We start from the raw sequence: 6,257 nt of genomic DNA, 5'->3' as shown, positions 1-6,257 counted from the left end.
CACAACATGACCATGGTGTATCCATCAACATAAAAGTTGTCTATCTACATACGAAGGCTGCACGAATGCACGCATAACTAATTTCCAAAACTTCCACTGCACACGCTGCAACGTAGTTCAGGCCCATAACCGTCAAGATGCTATGGCCGTGTTCCTCGATTGGACCGTTCCGATCTACGGACATTCGAGCTTGCTTCGGGCTCTCCACCGTCGACTTCATCTCCCTGATCTGACTCATTTTCTTCTTCATTCACTTCGTTATTGGCTCGATCTTCTTCAGCAGCAGCATCACGACCTGATCCTCCGGCTTCTTGCTTGTTCCTGGGATCGTTACTTCCACCACGTACGTAGCAATCAGCATCAGTGTAGAATATAATGACCAACACTCGTGTCGACTTTCGGTTAACAACGGGGGGGGGGGGGAATGGAAGCCTAGCTGCAAGATTCCTTGGAAGAAGCTCCTTGGTACGGTACTCCCAGAAGGATCCCTAAACCAGTTCCTGAAGGATTCCCTGGAGATACTCCCGGAGAAATCACTGAAAGAACTTCAAGAGAAGTCACATAAGGCACTTCCAGAGGAATCACAAAAGAAACTCCTGGAATTTTAGATAGAATCGATAGATGAACTTCATGAGGAACTTCTGAAGGAATCCCTAAAGAAATTCCTGCAGAAATCTTTGAATGAGTTTCTTGCGGAGTCCCTGAAAGAGTTCCCGCTGGGCCCCTCAAGAAGTTCTTGAGCAATTACAAGAAGAATTTCCCAAAGAATTCCGGGAATATCCCTGCAGGTATATTCGAAAGAATTCCTGAAGAAATATCTAGAGAAAGCCTCGAACGAACTCTTGCAGAAACGGATTTTTTCTAACGTTTTTCCTTTTTCGGAATCCCTGAAAGAACTCTTGAATAAATCCCTGAAGAAAATTCTGATCCACGCCGAGTAGAAATACCCGGAGAAATAACTGAAAAAATGTCTAGAGAAATTCCTTATTCCTGGAGGAATTCGAAGAAGAGTTACAAAAAGAAATCGTCAAGGCATTTCTGGAAGAATCTCTGAAGGAGTTCCTGAATAAATCTGTCCAGCAATGCTAGGAGAAATTCCTCAAGAATTACCAGGGAAATTCCCTCGGGGAACTAATGGAGGAATGCCTGAAGAAACTAGAAGAAATCTTTCAATTAACTCCAAAAGAAACGGATTTTCTAGAGGGATTGCTGAAGAAATTCTTGAAAAATTCCTGTAAAAATCCATGAAGCTTGTCTTGAATGAATCCCTGAGAAAAGCTTCTCTAGAAATCCCCAGGGAGAATGACACTTCCTTTGCTAACCGAAAAAAATCCGCATTTATCCGTTGCTAACCGTGTCGTTAACCGCGTATAACTGCTGCTCAGTTAGCAGCGGTCAGCGACGGTTGGGAACGGATAAATGCGGATTTTTCGGTTAGAAAGAGAATACGTCATTCCCCTTGGAAATCCCTGTAAAAGTTCCAGGAGAAATTCATCAAGGAATTGCAGGAACAATATCTCAAGTAACTTCAAAGAATTCCAGTATGGAAACCCTGAAGATTCTGATGGAATCCCTCAAAGAATTTCTGGAGGAATCCCAAAAGTTGTTCTTGTAGGAATTGTTGGAGAAATCCCTGAAGTAGTTCCTTGAGAAATTTCCTTGGAAATTTCTGGAGTTCCGATCGAAATTTTTGAAGAAGTTTCTGATGAAATCCCAGAAGGAGTTCCTAGAAAAAAGTTCCTGAAGGAATTCCAAGAGAAATCCCTGAAGGTAGATTCGTTGAAGTATTTTCGGGTATATCCCTGCAGCAATTTCAAGAGAAATCCCTGAAGAAATTCCAAAATGTATTACCGAAGAATCTCTGATAGAATCCCTGAAGAAATCCCTACATGAGTTCCTTGAGGAATCCCTGGAAAAAAATCTCTCGAGCAATTTTTGGAGGAATCTCTGAATAAATTCCAGAAGGATATCTGAAAGAATCCTATGGAAGAAATACCTGGAAATGTTCCTCAAGAAATTCGTGTAGAAATCAATGTTAAAAAAGTGAGATATAAGAGACGAGAGATAAGAGATGAGAGGTGAGAGATGGGAGTGTGGTATCCGAAAATGAATAGGACGGTTAGTTTGTTAAAGAAGTTTGTGGCAGAAGGATCTTTTTGTGATGCGATGCGAAACGATCGGGAGTTTGGTTTGATTCATGCCGCGGATACCACAGGGAGATGAGAGACGAGATATGAGTAATGAGAGATGAAAGATAAGAGATAACGATGATGATGAAAGATGAGAGATGAGAGGTGAGGGATGAGAGACGATGGATGTCATCTAGATTAGAGATGAAAAATGAGAGATGATGATGATGAGAGAAGAGAGGCGAGAGCAAAGATTAGAGATGAGAGATAAAAGATAAGAGATGACGAGAGATGAGATATGCTGATGATCATAATGAGAGATGATGGTGACGATGATCTGATATCTCTCAAGATGTCAGATAAGAAATAAGAGATGAGCATTGGCGGAGCCAACATTTTCTTTTTTCTCTCACTCTTCGAAACATACACGAAAAAGAGAAAGATAGAAGAGGAGGTAGCTTGCCTCCTCATTCATCCTACTCTTTTTCGTGTATGTTTAGAAGAGTGAGTAAGAAAAAGCTGACTCCGCCAATGGAGATAAGATACTATGATGACGGAAGATGTGAGATGAGAGATGAAAGATGAGGAATCAGATTATGTGAGCCAGTTGATCAGATATTAGAGGTGAAAAAGAGATGAGAGATGTGAGATGAAAATTAAGAGATAAGAGAAAGGAGATGATAGATGATGATGATGATGAGAAGTGAAAGATAAGAGCTGTAGATGATGGCGATAATGATGAGAGATGAAAGATGAAAGAAAGTTATGATAATGAGAGATGAGAACTGAGAGATGAAGGATGAGAGATGAGAGATAATGATGGTGATGATGTTGAAACAGGAGTAATTAAAGATCACTGATGATAATGATCATTATGATGATAATGATGATGATGATGATGATGATGATGATGATGATGATGATGATGATGATGATGATGATGATGATGATGATGATGATGATGATGATGATATGAAATGTAAGATGAGAGGCGAGAGATAAGAAATGACATATGAGGAATGAGAGCTTAGATATAAGAGACTAGTGATGAGAGATGAGTGCTGATAAATGAAAGACGAGAGACGAGAGATGAGAGGTGATAGTTGAGAGATGAGAGATAAGAGATAAAAAATGAGAAATGAGAATTGAGAGTTGGTAGATGAGAGATGAGATATAAGAGAGGAAAGATGGGAGATCAAAGATGACAGGTGATAATGATGAGGATGATGATGATGATGAGAGATAAAATATAAGAGGTGAGAGAAAAAGATGGCGATGATGATGAAGAGAGATGTGAAACGATGATGATGAGAGACGAGAGATGAGAAAAAAAGAGAAAAGAGACAATGATGATTACAGATGAGAGATGGTGACTGATGATAGATAAGAGATTGGCGTGACTATGGTAAATGATAAATAAACGTAATAAAAGTTACCAAGATGGTGATTAGGAATGAGTGTAATGTGATGGTATTATGTTTTCAGTTCAAAACCGAATTAGCGACATTTTTTCTTCGACTTCCGCTGCTTTTGCCTTGCGTTAAACACAGTGTCGGAAGTAGTGCGCTGTATAGATTTCCAGGTGTACAATACAGCGCGCTACTTCCGACATTGTGTTTAACGCAAGGCAAAAGCAGCGGAAGTCGAAGAAAAAATGTCGCTAATTCGGTTTTGAACTGAAAACATAATAATGATTGATATTGCCAAATCGGACTTCGCACAATCAAGTCGCGACGTGACCCAACTCGCGACATTTTTGAATCATGTCAAAAGTAGTGCGCATCCTTCCCGTTGTTGTCAGCAACACAGTGCACTAGATGCGAAACAGTTGCGACACTTGTGGACCAAGAAAATGACAATTTTTGATTGAATGTCTGTCTTGATTCCAACCGGATAGACAATAATATCGTTCTGGAACGGCAATTGCAAAATTAGTTTCAATATAGCAAAATAGAAACGAAATTAATAATTTTGACAAGCAAATTTCAATTTTAAAATAATGAGAGAGTAGAACAAGGTAAGAATGTAGGGATTGAGAGAGATATCGGGAAAAGGATGTACAGGACATATAGCATTAGTAGCGACGATGCGCTTTACCGGATCAAGTACCGGATAAACAAAGCAAACGAATCCAAATGAAAATTCAGTCTTGTCAGGTAGGGTCCGAGACCATTTGGGCAGGGTCTCAGCCAATTTTGATCCGATTGTCTTCAAATCAATCAGTTTTAAATTGACTCAGTTATAGCAGCAAGTGCCCAAAATAGACCCCCCTGTCCAAATCGTCCCAGACTCTAAATAAATTGTGAATATTAAAAGAGAAACAGTGGTTATTCGTTGTTTTTTATTAAGAAACCCTACACCTTGAAGAATTCAATTCCTCAAAGAGTTCCAAGAGAGATTTCTGAAAGAATTCTTATGAAAATAACAAAGAATCCCAGTAGGGGTCCCTAAAGGAGCGAAATCCATGAAGAAGTTCCTGCAGAAATGCCCGAATGATGTTCCAGAAATTCATCAATGAGTTCCTGAAGAATTTCTTGTGGAAATTTCTGAAGCTTGCCCTGAAGAAATTGTTGAAGGTGCGACTGAAAACCTCAGCATGCCATGACTTTAGTTTGTAGTTTTGAATTTTTGAATAAAATTTAGTTGTTATTTGACATTAGAATAACTAGCCACAGAAATCCTATGTCGCGACTGTTCGTGTGACTAACATCTAGTTTGCCTCGCCTTTACAGCGTCAGTAGCGGTACTATAAACACAGAGAACAGACATCCAAGTCCAGTTCCGAAGCTGTGTAAGGAATTTAACGGCCATTTGAAATCGGCAACACAAGTGGCAATAGCGTGGCGCTGCAATCAGTTAATTTCCCATACTAATTTAATTCACCACTTGAAATGTTTCGATTCACCAGTGACTGTGGCAATATGGTGTTTGGTGGCGTTAGTGTTGTCATCGTGTATTGGTTTGCAACCTTACTCAAGTAAAGATTCAAACCCTTACACAATCTTCCGAATGAAATTTGTTCTAGCCTGGATGTCTGTTCTCTGTGCTATAAATGTCAAATAAATTTTGTTTACCAAAACAAAAGGTCCTCTACAAGATGGGCACTTAAACATAATCAATTATTACAACTAAAGTTATTAAAATAATTAAATAGGAAAACTGAGTACAGCGCCATTGGCGTTCTAGTGTTTCTATTTATTTGACCCACAGAGAACAGACATCCAGGCTAGAGCAAATTTCATTCGAAAGGTTGTGTAAGGATTTGAATCTTTACTTGAGTGAGGTTACAAACCAATATACGATGACAACACTAACGCCACCAAACACCATATTGCCACAGTCAATGGTGGATTGAAACATTTCAAGTGGTGAATTAAATTAGTATGGGAAATTAACCGATTGCAGCGCCACGCTATTGCCACTTGTGTTGCCGATTTCAAATGGTCGTTAAATTCCTTACACAGTTTCGGAACTGGACTTGGATGTCTGTTCTCTGTGTTTGACCGTCTAGCAATCAAGTTGTTTTATTGCATTCGGTCCGACCTACGGCCACATCCCATAGGTTATGGGCCATTTGGAAGAAAATTCCAAAAATTTTCAAGTTTTATAGTTCCTCAAGATTTTTTTACGATCCCGATATGGACGGAAGCAAGTTCGGCCTGGAGAAGCTGAAGAGCGGCGGCTACGAATGCTGGCAATTCAAGGTGGAGATGCTGACTGGTGCGCGAAAACCTGTGGAAACACGTGACGGAGGCCGCCCCAGAACCTCTGACGGACGTGTGGAAGGACGGAGACGCCAAAGCACGGGCCACCATCGTTTTGCTGGTCGACGACAGCCAACACCCGCTAATCCGGAACTGCAAGACCGCCAACGAGACCTGGGAAGAGCTGCGGAAACACCACCAGAAGACGACGATGTGCACCCGCGTGTCGTACCTGAAAAAGCTGTGCAAAGCTGAGTACGCCGACGACGGGGACATGGAGGTAGAGCCAGTCTAGTTAGAGTCTGGCGGACTGTCACTTTCTATCGGAGCCAATCGAGCATGACGTCACGGTGTAGCATTTATCGGTGAGGACACTATGACGTCATGCTCGATTGGCTCCGGTCGAAAGTGACAGTCCGCCAGA

This window comes from Aedes albopictus, chromosome 1 (assembly GCF_035046485.1).
Source record: "Aedes albopictus strain Foshan chromosome 1, AalbF5, whole genome shotgun sequence".
In the NCBI taxonomy this organism is placed as follows: Eukaryota; Metazoa; Arthropoda; class Insecta; order Diptera; family Culicidae; genus Aedes; species Aedes albopictus.
Note: the sequence above shows the minus strand (reverse complement) of the source record.